The 20,378-nt window shown below is 47.9% G+C and overlaps 1 protein-coding gene across 1 annotated transcript in view; it reads left to right on the forward strand.

Moving 5' to 3' along the window:
• LOC147751270 (deoxyguanosine kinase, mitochondrial-like) overlaps positions 1-20,378 on the forward strand; it is an 82,789-nt gene that overhangs the window by 49,224 nt on the left and 13,187 nt on the right. The window lies entirely within an intron of this gene.

Genomic DNA, 20,378 nt, shown 5'->3' on the forward strand with positions numbered 1-20,378 from the left:
GCTTCAATCCTCTTCTTAGTATTCTCTCTACTTATTATTGCAAAATGTTCCTTCCTTTCTCTTTTCCTACATTCTCTCAATGGCAAAAGTGTTTTTAGTATCCAGGCAAGGAAAATGAACTCCACATCTGGGAGACCCTGTGAGTCCATGGTGTACAGTTCCCTTTTTGCTCTGCATTGTCCCTCCTTTAGCTTATGCCACTTGTCCCAGCATATACCAAACTCGCGTCACATTCATCCTACTCAATCACTGCTATCTTTGTCCTCTTCTTGGTATTCCTCTTCCACATCTCTCTCATAGAGTTTTCTGATTCTTCCAATTCTTTTGATATTTTAGGGTCTTCCTTCAAAGACTGGTTTCTAGTCGCCCTCAATCTTCCCTGGTTTATTTTACTTGAGCAGTGCACTATGAACCGATCTCTGATAAGGTTGCTGTTGCTTCAAATTGACACCTCCAAGGTAATCATCATAGTACAGGAGATTGGTTATTCCCCTCTAGCTAGAGGTGGCTACTTAACTATATATTGGCACTCCTTGCCTAATGTACTTAATAATCAGACCTTTTTCCTTGCTGGTCTGAAATCCTGGCCATCACATGTTTCTAAGTGTTTTTTGAAACTTTCCCCCTACTGCTCCCGCTCAGTTGGAGGTGGGCCAGCTTTTGCCAAGAAACATAGACTGGGATTAATGCAGTGTTCTCCATGTCCACCGGCAATTCCATTTTGGATTTACCAGTGGTTGTCCTGGTATATCCTTCTGAAGCAGTAAGTAATAACTGATGGTATTGCCACAACTGCGGTGTTTATCCCAAACTGTAAACGCCAGCACAACACTTATACACCATGCATTATTAACTCCTACCATGATGACAAAAGAAATTTGAACTGCAAGAGTTACAGAGCCTCTGGTCATTCCTCCAATTATTTCTTTGGTAGGCGTGGCCTAGCCCATCTCTAGCTTTCTCGATTACCTCAAGTATTCAGAAAAAAATATTTAAAATTATACATACTTAGTGGCTTTGGGTCCACCCTCTTCATCCAGTGGTCTGGTTAAGTGTCATTCATATCTTGTTCCTGCCCACAACAGCATGTTACATGGGAAGTGACTGAATCTACTCCAGCTGATGGCTGTCTTGCAGTGCGAGTGACCGCATTTAGCCTCTTTTTATGGGGAAAGAGACGAGAGGCAAGTCAGTCCTTATCTCTGGCTACATTACGTACCAGATCTGAAGGAGCTTTCAAGCAAGTAACAAAAGTGTTAAACGTACCAGAAAAGGAAGCAGTGCATACAGTGGAGTGGATATTTTACTGACTTTAGCACAAGAGACTGAATTCTCATCCCAGCGTTTTTAAGTCAAACATCAGAAGCATTCAAATGACACCTAGTCTGGAAAACATCCCAAGTTTAAACCCAGAACAAGAAACTCGGATCAAAAGCTTCGACATTTGGCACTTTATCATTCAGAGTAGTCGTCTGGGGATCTCGCATGCTTTCAAGCATATCTGTTTTGTTAACTGTTTCACGCTGTGCTCGTAAAATTTGGCAGCTAGGGCACCCACGTAATATGTTGATTCATGCTTGTTTAGGATGATACGCTTTTTTAAAAATTAAGGACAGAGTCAGTTTAAAGACATCCTTTTTAATTTATTAATTTATTAGTTTAGTAAATCAATGCTCCTTAAAGTACTCCAATTGGGTCTTATGCCACTGATGCCTGATTACAAGGTTTCAAGTCCATAAATTGTACATTTATGATTTTTATATTTTATTTCAGATCTGGGTTTATTCTCTCCCTCAAAGTGACCGGCCACCACAGTTTATATTTGTGGTGTACAGGCACAAACTTAACATAGATTTTTAGGTTGAAGCCTGCCAGACAGCACAGCTGTCTGTTTGCAAAGATGTATTGGAGACATGCTGGAAGCTGACCGACAAATGCCCATTGCTTACCACAGTCGATTTATATAGCGCTGCTTATCGTGAGGGTATCCAGGCGCTTGCTGGGCCCGAGGTACTAGTTGAACAGCCAGGTCTTGAGCATCTATTGGAATGCTGATAGAGAAGGTGAGGGCCGGAGCTGTAGGGGAAGGTAATTCCATGTCTTTGATGAGAGGTAGAAGAAGGAGCGTTCTCCACTCCTGCCTTGGTGGATGCAGGAAGTGAGGGCCAACAAGAGTAAAGCGAAGCATAGATGTCTGGCTGGTTGGTGGAAGCTCAGTCGGTGAATGATGTAGGTGGGTCCTTGGTTGTGTAGGGCCTTGCATGCGTGGGTCAGCAGTTTGAACTAGGAGTCAGTGAGGTGAGGGGCGATGTGGATTTTCGAGGTTGAGTCTGGCGGCAGCAGTCTGTAAAGGCTGAAGTCGCTGTAGGAGGTGTGCAGTGATCCCCGAGTAGAAAACTTTGCCTTAGTCCAATCGGCTGGTGATGAGGGCCTGTGTGACCGTGCAGCTTGTGTTCTGGAGAAGCCATTTGAAGATTTGTTCGTATTATGTATAGAGTGAAGAAGCAGGTGGAGGAGACCAAGTTGATCTGGGACTTCATGGCCAGTTTGCTCTCCAGGATAATGCTGAGGTTTCTGGCATGGTTGGTTGTGGTGGGTGAAGGTCCTAGTTTCGAAGGCCACCTGGAAGCGTTCCAGGGAGTGGTATTGTTGCTGAAGATCGGTACTTCCATTTTGTCTGTGTTGATCTTCATGCAGTTGTCCCTCATCCAGTCAGCGATGCTTGTCATGTACCTCTGGAAGTTGGTTATGGAGGTGATAGGGACTTTGGAGAGGATACCTTGAGTGTCGTCTGCATAGGATATGATGTTGAATCCGTGAGATCTGACCATGTTATCCAAAGTGGCCATGTAGGAGTTGAAGAGAGTGAGGCTGAGGGAAGATACTCTTTGTGAACCCGCAGATTATTTACTGGGGTTCCGAGGTAAATGATGGCAGGCAGAACTTCTGTGCTCTTCCGCTGAGGAAGGAGCCGATCCATCTCAGCACTTTTCCATGGATGCCGATGTGGTACAGCTTTGCAATCTGCAGGTGTTGGGATGAGCAGTTGAATGCCCCCAAGAGATTCAGAAGGATCAGTGCCGCTGTCTCTCCCCAGTCAAGGAGGGCTCAGATTACACGTGGGGCGGAGATCAGGGCGGTCTCAGTGCTGTGAATACTGTGGAATCCGGTCTGGGATGTGTCAAAAAGATAGTTCCACTCCAGATATTTTAAAAGCTGTCTGTTGTTGGCCTTCTCCAGGACCTTGGCCAGAAAAGTGTGCAAGGTCTGGTAATTTATGAGTGCACTAGGATCGGAAGATGGCTTCTTGGGGAGCAGTTTGACCGTGGCGTGTTTCCAGTCTTTGGGGCAAGTGGCAGTGGTTCATAAGGTGTAGAGTAGGGTAGTGAGTTTGAGGCTGATCCTGTGGCTTACAAGGTTGAGGACGTGGTGTTGGAAAGGGTCTGTGGGAGCTCCTGAGTGAACGGAGTTCATGATGACGGAAGTGTACTGGGGACGACCTGGTACCAGGTGGTCAGTTGGTTGTGGTGTAGGGGTGTAGGTTGCGGAATTCTGTTGGTTTTGGCTTGGGCTTCAAGTTTTTGGCGATCTTGTTGTGGAACAAGTTGGCGAGATTGTCGCAGAGTTCCTTGGAGGGGGTGATGCTGTTTTCTCTGGCTGCTGGGTTGCACAACTCCCTGCCGATTTTGGAAGAGTTCTTTGTGTGGTTGGGGCTGGGTTTGATGCAAACGGTTTGGGCCTCTTCTTCTTCCTCAGCAGCAGGTGGTAAAGGTTGAGGGAGGTCTTGAAGGAGGTCCTGTCAGAGGTGTCCTTGCTTGAACATCCTCTTCTTTCCAGTTGCTTGCAGTTGTGTTTTGAAGTTCTCAGTTCTTCGGTGTACCAGCTGGACATTTTGATGGATCTCCTGTGTCTACTGTTGTTGTTGGGGGCGATGGTGTTGGCACAGTTGGTGATCAAGGTGGGTAAGTTCTTGGCATCCTGTATCAGGTTTGTTGCAGCATCTGGGTTGGAGGTGTTGAGGGGGTTGGTCTATTGGGTTTCCAATACTTTTCTTCAGCTGCGGTTGCGGGCGCTGGGCATCTTGGGGGGGGCGGGGCAGTACATGGCCTGGTGATGTTGAAGTAGACAATAGAGTGGTCGGTGCATGTGAGTTTGGTAATATGGCTGTATTCGATGCAGTTGCTGGATGGTAAAGATGGAGTCCAACGGTGTGTGTGGGTTTGTGGAAGAGTTGGGTGAGTCCGATGTTGTTCATGCTGCCGATGAGGTTGCCGGTGTTGGTGTCGTTTTGATCACTTGAGGTGGAGATTGAGGTCGCGGAGGAATATTCAGTCGTTGGAGCCTGTGGCGAGGGGGGTAATTAAGTCAGGAATGATATTGTAGAAACTGGGTCACAGTCCCGAAGGTTGGCAGGCGAGGGTGCTTCTGATGGTCGACATGCTGTCTGTTAGGAGCTTGAAGTTGAGGTGTTCCGTGGCTGGGATGGTGTTGTCCTTTTGTTGTGATGCATTGGATAGTGTCTTTGTGGGTAACCGCAATTCTTCCGTGGGTGCCCTTTCCGTTGGGTATTGCTGTGGCGATGTCGGGGGCAGACGAAGGGTTGAGACATGATTCGGTGAGGAAGATGATGTCTGGTGCAAAGGTGACACTGAGGTCCCACATCTCCACTGTGCCTGCACAGCAAGCGCGTGTTGAGGAGGATGCATGCGGCCTGGTGGTGCTGGTGTGGTGAGTGGTCTGCGTGGTGCCAGGCGGCCTGCTGGTGAGCCTGCTGGTGCAGTGGGTGCCGGTAAAGGGGCTTACCATTGAGTGCGATGATGTGTGGCACCAGTGTTCGCTGAGGTGTCCGGGATTCGAGGCGCAGTGGTCAGCTGCGAGGTAGCTGCAGGGGAGCGGAGAGCCAGGATTCTGGTGCTGGGAGCAGTCTAGGCGCAGACGGGCTTAACTTTGACGTGCAGCTGTACTGCAGCCTCCATTAAATAGGTCCTGGGAGGTGCACTGAGGGGCAGCAGCCGGTGGGAAGAAGAGGTGGAAAGACGGTGTGGAGGAGGAGAATGGGGTGGGAAGGGGAAACCATCTGCGGGAGCAGCAAATGGGAGGAGGTAGGAGGATGAAGAGAGTATAAATGGAGAAATAAAGAAAAAGCAGAAACAGAAGGGCAGAAATGGAAAAGAAGAGCAGTAATGAGAGAACCAGAACTGCTGTTAACGAGAGTGAGTAGAGTGGGGCAAAAGGCAGCCCAGAGACTAAAAGCAGGCAAAATGCCAGCCCACAGACACGAGCAAAATGTGAAAGAGACCAGAAAACAGGAGAGAAAGTGAAGGGAGAGATTGGCAATGGAAGTGACAGTTCCAAAAAACACAAGCAGAATATGAAAAAACCCCAGAAATGGGAGCAAGTGAGGAGAGTGAGAGCCGAGCAACAGGCAAGCACAGAGTAGGTCAGAGGTCCTGGAGTGAAGTGGAGCAAAAAAGGCAGAGAAATGCCAAAAAGTCAGAGGACAAACGACAGAGGACAAGAGCGTGAAAACAGAGCCAAGGAGCAGAAGAGAGGCAGACCAGAGAAGGGCAGAGCGATAGCATGGCATCTGGGTCCAAGAGGGCCTCGACTGCCGTTTTACCATCTCTTTGACTGGCGTCTTCTGTTCTTCTTCGAGTACTTGCTTTCCAGGCACTTTTTTTTAGGCCGACCTCTGCCAATTCGCTTGCGCATTGCAGATGTCGATCTATTGTAGCTGAAACAAACTCTTTGAACCAAGCGCGGATTCGGATTACATGCAGGTCATGTGCCCGTGCACGCGCTTCAGACCCGCCACAGCAATGCCGAGAGCTTCACACTTCAAAGGTTCCCTCCTACCCTTCCGACTTCAGGCATTCAAGCGTGAATTCTCCCCAGCGCGCAATCCCGAGGGCTTGTTGTTTTTACCAGCATCCTTCTATGCCACATGCCTTGTTTTTTAAAGTTTCCTGCATTACTAAGTGGTCTTTTAGCTACACTTTTTTCTCGCATTCAAGTTCAGAAAGAAAGAGCCTAGCTAGTAGTGATTGTACTTGTATTGATCCGACAAGAGACATGTCATTTGCAGTGCTCCCTCATCGGTACTCGAGTCGAAGGCATCATTTACTTAATATTGTATTGTATATTTACTTAATATCTTGAATCTACGTTTTGACCCGTGCAGTTTTTACCCCAGATTTACAGCAACATACAGAAGTCATCTTTTAAGTTTCCTTTTCTTGAACTTGCAGAGTGTGCAAGCACCCGCATTGCCGACATTCTGACCTGATAACGATATTGAGGCATGCACGTGACAATGATCAGCCGCGCGGCTTCCAGGGGAGCTGCTAATTGCTTTATTCAGCTGCCCCAAGGAGCGCGCAGCCTGGCAGTTTAGCGCTGGCCCGCCGCCTCTGTTATTTACCCTAATGCCTTTGATTCAGTGCTGGTGGGGAGGACGGCGAGGGGGGTGGGTTTACACAGTCTCAGCCTTTTGTGCATCTTCATTTTCTGACCCTCTCAACCCACTTCCTCTCTTCTCGGTCTTCTCTTCCCCTCCCACATTCTCCCCATCCTCCGTACCAATACATTTCCCTTCCTCTCTCCCCCCCTCCTTCCCCTGCCCACTCCCTCACACCCTCGCCACCCCTTCTCGTTCCCCACACACCTCTCCTGCCTGCTCGCACCTAGCACTACGCAGAGTAATTTAAAGCGGTTTGTGGCCTGTAATGCGCTCTTTTTATTAACTGCTTTTGCCTCCATGTCACAGTTTAACAATAATGTCTGCACTAATCTCCCTTCTCCCCTTCATCTCACTGCCCTGCTTTCTCAACTATCACTTGTATTGATCCATCTTTCTACATATCACTTCATCATGTCTCTTTGCTTCCCCTTCTCCTACTATTCCTCATTTACCTCCACTTCTTCCTCGCTCTCCGCGTTTTTACATCCTCCTCCTCTTTTTAGGTCAAGCCAATTTATAAGCGCAAACCTTCAAGTACACGCAGTTAAAAAATTGTCCAGCACAACTACCACTGTTAAACAAAATGTGACTGGTTGCTTTGTGTTCTTTCTAATGTTTGGAAACTTGCAGCTTGTTATTTTTAGGTCGAGTGAAACTCGGACCTATTGTTGTCAACCCAAAAGCTGACTTTTTACGAGCGGATTTTCGAAAGTTCATGTGAAATCACATGACCACAAGCTCCTTCGTGCACGAGCTTGCATTTCACCCACAGGCTTCCCCTGCCAGCAACATTTGCCATCACGGCCGCAGGCCGTAACTTCAAAGGGTTCTGCTGCCCCGCCCCCTGCTTCACAGCCATCTGTTCCCCAGCACCTCCTCTCTCTCTCCCCTAATTATTCACTGCTGGCTGGCTGGTTTTCCACAGCTTTCGTTTTCCGCTTGTTTGCCGAGCTTCTCACAGATGAACACCGATTACAGTACTTTAAATTACCAATAGAACGAGAGTATTTTAGGCATGGCTGATTGTGCTTTGCCTGTGACGGGTTTATTAGTACTTTGCACAGGAGCGCCGATCTTCACTCCCAGAAACTTAAACATGAACTGCTATTCAAAATTAAAGGTTGTAACCAATCTCACATATGCTTACTATAAGGATTATACGTTTAAAGTGTCAGAGGTCCGTGACTAACTTCTAAAAAGGCTTATTTCAAATCGTTATTGTGTTCATGTGATAGGCGACATAAAATGTGACATATATATTTTTCCAAATCTTTCTTTGCTGGGCATTGACGTAATTCCAGATATTCTTTCAGTGTGTTTGGCTGGGAGTGGTCGAGTTTTTATTTTTTTCGTTCGAAACTACGTTGGGTGAAGACTTTTTCTGTTTCCATTACTACCGCCTCAGCCCAGAAGCCGTGGCACGCGCTTCTTCTCCCTGTGCGCGCGCAGCGGTCGTGCACTTCCCGCTTGGGCTGTTTTCCCGCTCACAGTTGCCCACGCCCACTGGGGCTCACGAGGGCTTGGCTGTGCCTGTAATGGCGGTCTTCTCCGTGTGTCGAAAATCTCGAAGCTGCCACTGACGCGCCGGGCTGTTTTGTTGCTTAATAGGTACCTCACAGTGGCCAGTTTAAAGGAGGCATACAAACATTAAAACAGGCTTGGGAGAGAAAGAATAAAAAAAGTGCGTGGGGGCATTGGACTAGGAACACACTTGTTATCTCTTCGTCCCCACCCATGCTTCGTCAAAAAAGTACAACGCCCTTTCTATTTGTGACACTCCCAGTTCTCGCATTTCCCATAAGCGTATTTAGTGACGTTAGATGCCCGCCCGCCCGCCCTACGACCACGCACTTAAGTATTTTGCGCCAGTACCAAGGCTTGTGCCACTCGAAACGCCATCATGAATGGTTGCTTTGCAAAAAATAAAGCAACGATACATAACGCGAATGTGTGGGCTGCACGTACATGTACATCACGATGCAAACCAGAGCAAGAATATTAGACGATATAGATCTGTTATACATAGGTTTTAAAGAAAATTAGACATTACCATGTTTTCCCAGTGTCACGAGTCTTGGCGATTACAGGACGTGCTAGTCTCTCGTTGGTTAAAAACAACTAGACGCGTGGCAAGTCTTAGCTTGATACAGTGTCATGTTTATTTTGTTTTGGCAGACAGTGTTATCGGTTCCCTCATAATCGTTTCAACACATGAGGAAATTAAGCACTTGCTTGGATGTTGGCATGGCAGATATTTTATTATTGGTGGTAACTTTACAATGCAAGTGGTTTGCAATTAGCTGTATGAAGCTGCGGGAATGGCAGAAGACTGGTATAGAAACAAAATAAAACCAGCATTGGAAATGAAATAGGTCTTGCATTGTTGGTGTTGGAGCTATTGCATTGTAAATAGAAATGTTTTTTACTTATGTAATACATCTTGTATTTGTATTTGGCGTTGTAAATGGCAATGTTTCTAACTTATGTGTTATGGAGTATATATGTATGTGGTATGTTGTGGATTTATGTGGCTTAAACTAGTTAGCAGTTTAATTGTATGGAGTGGATTTATGTATTGGAATTATGTGGTACTTTGTGTTTTAGAGTGGTATGTAGTGGAGTTTAATGATGTGGTGTGCTGTTGAGGGCTGCCTTCCATGGCACACAATGCCTGTAAATAATAATTTTTAAATTATATAATACACAATGTAAATAGCCAAACATGAATGCACTTCATGCTGACTGTTCTTAATTAATTTATATACTGGTTTATCGAGGTGACATGGGAACTTTTCTTCTGATGCAAGTTTGCTGTTTCAAAAAAATGAGCAGGCAAGAAGGAATAACGGAAGTATCGATAACAACCACCACGGGTAAAAAACTAAAACAAACAAAAACTAAACACAGCAGGAGTGCCGTAATATCAGCTCCGAGCTGCAATCTAGCACTCTTTGTTGCCATGAGCTGATGGAGCAGTATCTTACCTTTTTATGATCATGCTGTTCTTGCGGCCAAGCTATTTTCTGTTTAAGATGCGATCTCTCCTCATCAAAAGAATATCAGGAAACACTGCAACCTGAAGCCTGAAATACAGTGGTGGGCCCTTCTAGCTACTTGATTCTGCTGCTGAGGCGTGTGATAACGGATCACACAGATTCGGACAAGACAACAAACCTCAACCACCATCAGACGTGTCTTCCCCCCTCCACAGTCCTTCAACAGCACCAGCTACACAAGGCACCACAAGCTCACTCTATCTATCGCCCTCACTCTATCTATCGCCCTCGCTCTATCTATCGCCCTCACTCTATCTATCACCCTCACTCTATCATCGCCCTCACTCTATCTATCTATCTATTGCCCTCACTCACTCTATCGCCCTCACTCTATCGCCCTCACTCTATCTATAGCCCTCACTCTATCGCCCTCACTCCATCTATCTATCTATTGCCCTCACTCTATCCATCGCCCTCACTCTATCCATCGCCCTCACTCTATCCATCGCCCTCACTCTATCCATCGCCCTCACTCTATCCATCGCCCTCACTCTATCCATCACCCTCACTCTATCCATCACCCTCACTCTATCCATCACCCTCACTCTATCCATCACCCTCACTCTATCCATCGCCCTCACTCTATCCATCGCCCTCACTCCATCTATCGCCCTCTATCTATCTATCGCCCTCTATCTATCTATCGCCCTCTATCTATCGCCCTCTATCTATCTATCGCCCTCTATCTATCTATCGCCCTCTATCTATCTATCGCCCTCTATCTATCTATCGCCCTCCCTCTATCTATCCATCGCCCTCTATCTATCTATCGCCCTCTATCTATCTATCGCCCTCCCTCTATCTATCCATCGCCCTCCCTCTATCTATCGCACTCACTCTATCTATTTATCGCATCACCACAGCATCACTTAGCACCACCACAGCATCACTCAGGGGCACCACAACATCACTATGCGCTACCACAACATCACTCGTCGCACCACAACATCACTCGTCGCACCACAACATCACTCGTCGCACCACAACATCACTCGTCGCACCACAACATCACTCGTCGCACCACAACATCACTCGTCGCACCACAACATCACTCGTCGCACCACATCACTCAGTGCCACCACAGCATCAATCTGTGCAACCATTCAACAACAACTGGTTTAAATATGTTCTCTCAATGTTTCAATCTTTATTACAAATGTCACAAAAAGATGTTAATATTTCCCTTCTGTTCTTGGATTTTCGTCACAATAAAATACACTGAACATAATCTTCACAAAAGTTAATAAAAGTTGTTTAAGATAGCTATTGCCATTATAAATTACAATAACTTTTATTTAAGTATTAATTATTTTAAAAAATTGAAAGTCATTGTTATTTGTAAAATCAATACATCTAAGTCATGTTAATACAACAAATATTGCATTACAAATGCTATAGGTGTCACATTTTCGAAAGTTGAAACTATTGGCATGGTAAATGACAAAGCTATTAATTAAGCTATTTTCAAAACCAACACATAAATAAAAAATGTGTCATTTACAATACCAATAGCTCAAACTTTCATAATGCGAGACCATTGCAAATGCTTGTTATGTCTTTTTTACAATTTCTCTCCAGCCTCCTCGTGCTCCATTTTTTTCCTCTTTCCTTCTTTCTGCCTTGCTACTGACTGTAACAACCTTCTTAGCTTCAAGAGCTACCATCCAAAGCACTCATAGAAAATCTATCCTACGGACAGTTGCTGAGGACCTGACGAAACTGCAGTAGGCTGAACGAATTCGAAATCCAGTCAGATATCTTGGCTAATAACCTTGTGGAGAGTCATTACCCAAGAGATGTGATCTCAAAAGCCAGAAAACGTGCCTGAAATAACAACCGCCAAGGTCTCCTCGAAACGAAGGAACCCAAAACTAACAACCTGATCACATGTGTCACCACGTACACTCCTTCATCTAACAGTATCAAAAAGATAATCAACCGCAACTGGAAGATCTTAAACAGTGACTCATTGGACCTTCCACCACCACGATTTGCATTCAAGAGAACTAAGAACCTAAGGGACCAGTTGGTGCACACGCGCCCACAAGCACCCAGAATATCCAAGGAAACTACACTGTGGGACCTCCCCGCAGTAACAGGACATCATCCCTGTGGCACATGTGGGACATGCACTTCGACCAAACACACCAAAACATTACAATAGGGAAACTTCAGATGGGAACAGCGTAAGCACACCCACTGCATATATCTCATCACATGTCCCTGCCATCTCAGAGACGTTGGGATGACCACACAAGCAGTAAAAGTGAGGATCACTAAGCATAAAAACACTATCAGACGGAAACGCACAGCCACCAAGCTCACTAATCACTTCATTGAACAGGGCCGCCCATGTGAGGCCATAAACTGGACGATCCTGGAGGCGAACCCAGGTTGTAACAGCACCTCACTGCTCAGACGTGAGCAAAGATGGGTTCACCGCCTTAAAACTAATAGCCTTGGCCTCAATGATGAAATTCCATGGATTGAGCTTTGATCCTATTCCGGATCCATTGTCTCCAACTCTCAGGCTTTCCTTCTCACTGTGACCTGTACGCCTTGTACATCCTTGGGACCCTACTAGTGGGTTTGCTAGTCTGTTTCAACACATAGTAACTCCCGCCCGCAGCCCCACCCTGTCTCTCTTTTGCACTGCAATACCACACGAGGAACACCTTTTATGTGCCTGTATCTGGGCTAGGGCGGCACTACAAATAGCATTCATCTGTACCCTGGGTTGCTTGAGGTCTGTGACTGCTGATTCCCACAATATTCAGATGGGACACAGTAACCCCGGGGCCAATCGCACTTAGCCCCGACAGTCTGTTGCTTGCAACATTTGATTAACTTAATATTCATAACCAACTTATCGGCTCTTTATTTTCACCACCCGACTTTACAATGTACTCCACGGTGGCTGCCTTTTTCCAGCAACAGGTCCAGCAGAGATTCAGAACACCGTCTCCCCTTGACACATGCGCAGTACAGCCACGCTCCCCTGTGCATGCGCGGTGAAACACTTCATTCTCACGCAGCCGCAGCACCAGGAGACATGAGTCAGCACACCGCAAGGGGGAACCTCCCGTTCACCACCAGTCCGCCAGGTACTTAACACGGTCAGAAAACCTAGCACCTTTACATGCAAGCAGGTGCCAGGACTGGGCAGGTCTCACGAGCCGGCACCCAACCGCAACCGTGAGTAATATTGATCGGTTTACGCCAGGAAAAACCTACCTTTCCAAGTAAGTGTGCGTGTGTTTAAAAACCGACGCCCGTTTGGCTTACTTAACTGGCTGTTGCCTCCTTTCCCCTTTTTTCCCTTCCTCCCGCCCACGTCGCTCCTTGTGCCTGTAGCCCATTTAGGTGTGGGCATCCTGCGCCATAGCTTATGGAGCACTGCTAGGGCTCCCTTAGGTAAGCATGGTGGTTCTTGTGATATTTACATGAATCGGCCATGACTCACAAGACCCGGGCCTTATCGGACGTATTGTTTGTGTTTTAACATAGCGCCATCATGAGGACTGTGCCCAGGGTACGATTATGATATGGTTTGATGATGGAGTCGTGAAACCACCTTCCGTATGATGTGGCCCATCCTTGTGAGGCTGTGACCTCACAGCTCACAGCCAATCGATCTGTGCGGGTCATTGGGCACTGTGGTTGAGTGCCCAATGACTCTCCGGACAGGCGACTACCCGGTTTGGGTAGTGCAATGTGCCGCTCCGACTGGGATGCCGCTGTGCCTGCGCTCGCCATGCACCACCCCACAGGAACCACACTGTTGACCGGTTGGCTTTTAATTTTTTAAATGTTTATTCATGCTTCTCGCTTTCTCAATACTTTCTGCGCATTCCTTGTACCTGCTGAGCAAGGATTGCGTAATTTCCGAATGTACCACCATAACGTGTGTTTTTTCCCCTTTTTGTTGCTTCTTTTCTTTTCTTTTCTCTCCCGTCTAGGCCATGATCGAATGGGCTGTTTTGGCTATTAAGTCATAGCCGCTACTCATTTCTCGAAAGTTAGTCGCCCATCTGATCTTTTAGACGGCCAATGGTACCCCTCTATTATATAATTCCACTCTTGTGCACTACACCACCACCACCTCTAATTTTGGTCCTGATGAAACGCCAGCGATCCTTTGGACAGATATAGGCGTGAAACATGTCGACCTGATCAGTTACCTGGGCGCATTGTGCCTCTGTTAGTAACTCCCAACCTACGAGTTGTTTTATTCTACCAAGGGTACCTTCTCATTAAAATTTCTCTAGGTATACCCTTGGGTAGTTTTAACCTCACCACACGCACAACAGCTCTTTACCGTAGGACTCTACCCACACACCCACATGCACCCAACAACAGTTGTCTAAAAGATCTCCGTTAAAGTGACCCTTCGGCCCCCATTTGTGTTGACTCTACGAACCTAAATTCCCCCATCCTGCTCCATATCCTACATTACCGGACGGTGGAAAAAACCTTTTGTATCTGCAACTTTTCCGGTCTTAAATGCAGTTTATGGTTTGCTAAATTGCACAGATCCTCATTTTATAAGTGAGGATGTGGAATTTGCCATTGCCTGTGGCATGGCTCCTACTTTTGGTTTGTAGCCTATTACATAAAGTGCTCGTCTTCTTTTTCCAAATCTTTGGATCACACTCTGCTGTTTGGTGATGCAGCCTTGACAAGTTTGTTTACATGCATTTAGCTTGAGGGTTGCTTTCTGTTTTGGGCCTATAGTATTACCAAGGTGCAAGCCAGGAAGACTGAAAACATTTCCACACCTTATTACAAATTATTTTCTTTACAGTTTGGACAACCTCCCAGGTTTAAAAAAAGTGTTCTGCAATGACTACTAAATAAGAGTGAATAATGTACAAAAATATGTTTTAAATAAAAATATGTTGAAATAAAAAAAAGGTGAAGGGGGCGTGGCTAGCAGCCAAGCATGGCGGCTGTGTAGCTTAGGAGCTCTGTAAGCGAGGCGGCCCATATAACTAATCCGTACCATAATCCGACACAAATCCGTCTCTGGGGGCAGCTCCCGAGGCCGGAGACCAGGCGGCACCGTCCGGTGTAATCTGGGTGAAAATCCAATGCTGGGAACCTGGGAGTCCATGCAGTATCCGGTGAGGGCCTAACAGCAACCCAGCAGCACCGGTCCCGAGTACCTGACTGCCCGGGCGGAAGTGAGGGCAGAGCGGGGTCAACGAACGGAAGCCAACCCGGACTTCAATGAAAAGAAAGACCGTCTAAGAGGCACGACCCGGGGCGGAGAGCCAGCGGGGGCCCGCCATAGTCAAGGACTATACAGGAGGAGACTGGGACTTCCAACTGCCGAGGCCACATTGAGAAGCCGCGGAGGTGTGGGTCGCACCCCGCAATCGCGGTCTTGACGGACTGATCTCGCCGCGAGGATCGACACAACAAGTGATCCCTAGTCGAGGGACAATCATCGCGCACACTAGCTGCCCCCCGCTCCAAAAACAGTCGGTAAGCGGGCGCGGAAAGACTGCTGCCTAACAGCGAACAGAAGAACCGGGAAGCGTGGGGTCCCGCGAAGTGAAGGAAGTGCCCATTCATAGGGGTATCCTGACTGATCCGGGCCCGTGCCCCACAGCCAGGCTGCGGGGGCGATGCGAAAAGCCCGGGTGGGACTCCGGTTCCTGGAGCGGGTCAAAGAGGCCAGAGGAGGTGCCCAAGGTCAACATCCGCATTGGGGGCTCCTAGGAAGAATACGCAGAGGCAATACATGAGGCCTGGGTGGACGGCTGCATATGGGCTGAAGCAATTGCGGGGAGCTTCATAATTCCAGTAAAAAAAAATGGTACAGGGTGACCGCATCCCGATCATGAGCGCATAACAATCGCCCCTAACGGCGACAGGACTGACACTCCTCTGGAGACCCGGGACACAGTGGCATTGTGATATACACGGAGGTACCAGTACCTCATTAAAGGACATCTCTGCACAGTTGTAATCGCGACGGTTTGGGGAGCAGAGCGACAGGGACAGTGCAAGTGTTGGTGGGAGGCTGCCTGCGCCCTATGGCGCCGAAAAAACGGATAACATGTCGGGCAGAGGGCCGAGAAATACCACGACGCAAGCCAAGCTGGATAAATACGCCCACGAGAAAAACAACCCGCCACAGAATGAAGGACGCACTTCCACGGGGAAAAACGGGGATGGAAAGGGGGCCAAGAAAGTGACCTTGGAGGACATAATGAAAACACTGTCCAATGTACAGACGACGGTGGGGTCGATCTCCACGGATGTGAGCCTATTGCGAGCAGACTATCACAAAGTAACGGAGAGGGTTCCACAGGTGGAGATGGTCTCTGGTTGAAGACACCTCAGAGTTGCAGCAAGCGATGGAACATATGCAAGCCGTAAATGAACAACTACAAGAGAAACTGGATGATCAGGAAGGGCGCTCGAAAACGGAACAACGTCCGAATTTTAGGAGTGCCGGAATCAGAAGGCAAACAAGCGATGGACCTCTACGTCGAGGAACTAATTAAGACCAAGTTACAGCCCAAAGGACTATCGCTTTTTTTCTCTTTAGAAAGAGCGCATAGAGTACCCGGCGGAGCACCTAAGCCGGGTGCAGAACCACGACCGGTACTAGCCAGACTATTCAATTTCAGAGAGAGAGATGCGATACTTCAAGCAGCGAGGGTCTCGCCGCCAATCTAGATTCAGAACTCAACACTTGCCTTTTTCCCGGACTCCACGGCGGAAGTGGCCCTACGCCGGAAAACCTTCACGGAGGTCAAGAAAGCACTACGAGCGAAAGAACTACCTTACTCAATGTTATTCCCGGCGAGACTGAGAATAGTTGACAACAACAAGACATGGTTTTTTGACACGCCAGAAGCCGCGCAGGACTGGTTGGAGGGCTGGTGACAAGTGGGAGTACCCCGCCGCACCAACAGAGGCCACCGGAACCTGCAGAACGAGATCCTTACAGGGACACGACAATCTGGAAAACCAATCGGAGGTGGGCTCCGAGAATGGCGAACAACAACCGGACTCCTGAGGGACTGGACCAAGCAACTGTGGCGACTGTCGCCTGCTGGACCGGGCATGCTGCCTTTGGGCTCTTACCGGGAGAGGCTAAGGAGGGCCGATGGAGCCACTGCCGCTATGAGACTCCTTACCCCCGCAAGCAAGTACAATGGTTTGGGACAGGGAAAAGCACTCTGCTAAGTTGGGGAGGCGAGCTTTTTTATGTCTGTGGAGCAGGGAGGCAGGGAGGTGGGTTGGGGGGGTTCAAATGTTATTGTTATTGTTCGATTTACACTCGTGGCGATGAAAAATACGCACACACCACTCAACAGGACAGCAGATATATCGCACTGATGGCGAAGAAATGGCGGGGTATAATTGCAACAGCTCACTATGTCACAACACTCACAACCTACTGCCCATAGTGGCATAATGCAACAAACCGCGGTTGCACCCCTGCGGATACTCACTTGGAACGTGCGAGGCTTGGGGAATAAAATCAAGAGGGGGCTGGTGCTGCAAGCTATCAAGCGTCACAGCCCAGCATTGGTCTTACTACAGGAGACACATCTCACAGGGAAGGCACACCAGGCACTAGACAGGCGAGGCTACAGAATGGCTGCACACTCAGAGTTTACCTCGGGATCAAGGGGAACAGGCATCCTGATAAAAAAAAAAAACGCATCGTTCATACTTTTACAGCATTGGGTGGATGACCAAGGCCGTTTTGCGGAAATCCATGGACAATGGGAGGGACTGCTTCTTAACATGGTGTCAGTTTATATACCGCCGGCCCTTCAACTGGTTACACTGCCGGCACTGGGAACATTTCTACTAAGTCTCCCAGCGGGACATACCATCTTTGGGGGGGGGACTTTAACTTAGTGACAGACCCAGTGTTAGATCCGATACGGGCTCACATGACAGAACCCTCCACTCTACAGAGCTTCGTGGAAGCAATGGGCCTGGCAGATATCTGGAGGCACAAACACCCCAACACGAAGCAGTACACCTATCACTCACCAGTACACAATAGTTTGTCCCGCATCGACTATTTCTTGATGCTTGGCAATGGAATGAACGAAGTAGATAGCATAGAGATACTGCCCAGGGGAATATCAGACCATTCTCCGATAGTGTTAACTCTCTCCAGCGGGGAAAAGACATGCAAAAGAATATACCCCATATACCCTAACTATCTGAAGGTCCCCAAAATTAAGAAAGATCTCAAAACAACAACTAAGTACTATTTTGATGAAAACGAAAGGTCGGTGTCCTCTCCCTCGGTTCTGTGGGAGGCGTACAAGACAGTCCTTAGAGAACAAGCAATGGCTTCCATAACGGGGCACAAAAAGTCACACCAACGGGAGCTTTCCGAGCTGGAACTATTAATGCACACAGCAAACGTGGCCCATATGGTGGACCCCACGGTAGAATCTGCACATACTCTGCAGTTACGCCAGCAGCAGTATAAGGAACATCTCAGATTACAGGTAGTCGATAATATCTCAACTCAGCCCATAGAATTTATGATGTAGGGGATAAGGCCGGGAAAATGCTGGCGTGGTTAGGCAAACAAAGGGAAGGCAGCAGAGGCATACCGCAGCTACACACGAATGAGGGATTATTACAGACAGGCCCAGAGGTGATAGTGCGCACACTGGCAAAACACTTCCAAACATGTATACCCCTGAGAGAGAAGTCACGGAGGGTGAAGCATTAGAATCCCTTAGCCTTATAGTGGTCAAGACACTTCCATCTGACGTGGTCCAGGAATTGGAGACAGATCTCACGGTCGAGGAAATACAACAGGCGATACATGCAATACAATCCGGGAAAGTGTTGGGCCCAAACGGGATCCCCATAGAATGGTTCAAGCTCATGTCTGAAACGCTTAGCCCACCACTGCTGGCTATGTACACGGAGAGTTTGGCGAATGCAGAACTCCCGCTGGATCAATGCACCGCACCGATAGTGGCGATCTCAAAGCCCGGTAAACCACCGTTAGACTGCTCCTCTTACCGCCCGATATCACTTATCAATTTAGAGGCGAAAATTCTTGCGAAACTGTTAGCCAATAGATTGTGGGCCCATCTCCCGCTGTTGATACACCCGGATCAATTGGGCTTCATGTCCAATAGAAGCACTGCTCTCAATCTACGACGTGTGCATGGGGTCCTGGCGCGAGCTCCGCTGCTAGAGGAACCAGCGGTCATCCTTTCCTTAGATGCCCGAATGGCATTTGACATGGTGGAGTGAGGGCATCTATTCGCAGTCCTGTCCCATATGGGATTTGGCCCTAAATTCATGGCTTGGATACGCCTCCTGTATACCAATCCGGTTGCACAGATCACGGCTAACTGCCATATCTCACACACAATCCGGCTGGCAAGGGGGACCCGGCAGGGTTGTCCCCTGTCACCCTTACTGTTTGCCCTGATCCTGGAACTGCTAGCGACATTGCTTAGAGCAACGCCATTGCTGAAAGGGATTAGCTGGAAGGAGGGATGGGAGGATTGTGTGTCGCTCTACGCAGATGATATGTTGGTGTATTTAACAGACCCAGACAGGAGCATCCCAGCACTCCTTGCACTTTGTGATGCCCACGGGAAAACGTCGGGCTACACTCTAAATTGGTCAAAATCCGTAATAAACGTATTGAAGGGCCCAAAGCCCTCCCTTTCTGCAGACTGCCCGCTGATGCTGGCCTCGAACTCCTTCAAATACCTTGGCATATATATCACCGACAACTCGACAGACTTCTTTGATAGGAATTTGAAACTTCCCCTGGAACATCTGAGAAATGATGTGAGGCACTGGGCGTCATTGCCCCTGACGCTACTTGGTAGAGCTGCACTCTACAAAATGATGGCTCTCCCAAGGTTTCTTTATGCCCTAGAAAACACCCCATACCCGGTCTCGCCGAGATACTTTCAACAGGTAACAGCGCTGGTTTCCAATCTATTATGGAGTAACCGCCCAGCCCGCATTGCCCACATTAAGCTAAATAGGAGTTGGTACGAGGGGGGGATCGCGTTGCCACACCTGCAAATGTATTATTGGGCCGCACAGCTCAAAATTGTGAATCAATGGATTCATACACCTCGGGATGACCCGGCATACAGGGCAGACAGAGCGCAATTGGGCACGGACAGCATGCTATCAGTGCTCTATAACAAAGGTCAAGTAGCAAATTTGATAGGACCTGTGAAACACACGGCCACAATATGGCACGCGGCGCAAGCGAAATTGGGTTGGAAGGGAACAATTACTAAGCTCACCCCACTCTGGGACACTAAGGCGCTGGGGCAGCTGAGACAGAGTAAGGGATTTGCGCGAATGGATAACATCGGAATATCCAAGGTGGGAGACCATTGGGATAAATGGACCGTGATCCAGTTCACCCTGCTTCAACAACCGTATGATCTGGGATCAAATGAAACATACAGATACGTGCAGATCAGGCACGCATTGTTACAGGCAATACCGACAGACACCGACATCCCAGAATCATCACCGTTAGAAGATAGATTACTCACTGACTACATGCCACGTAGTGCAACCTCACTTATCTATCGTAAGCTGATCAATAACCTGTCAGACCCTACGCTGAAATTACGAGCGAGGTGGGTGGAGGAACTTGGGGACATGGAGGACACAGAATGGAATGAGGCATTGGCATCCCCCAGGGAGGTGGGAATCTCGGCTAGGTTTAGATTAATACAGTTTAAAATCCTACATCGGATATACTACACTAGAACCCCACTACACAAACTACAAAGAGCACCACATCCCTATTGTCTTCGTGGTTGTGGCGAAGAAGGTACACTACTACATACCCTTTGAGACTGCCCATTCAT

This window comes from Lissotriton vulgaris, chromosome 1_1 (genome assembly GCF_964263255.1).
Source record: "Lissotriton vulgaris chromosome 1_1, aLisVul1.2, whole genome shotgun sequence".
Taxonomy (NCBI): Eukaryota; Metazoa; Chordata; class Amphibia; order Caudata; family Salamandridae; genus Lissotriton; species Lissotriton vulgaris.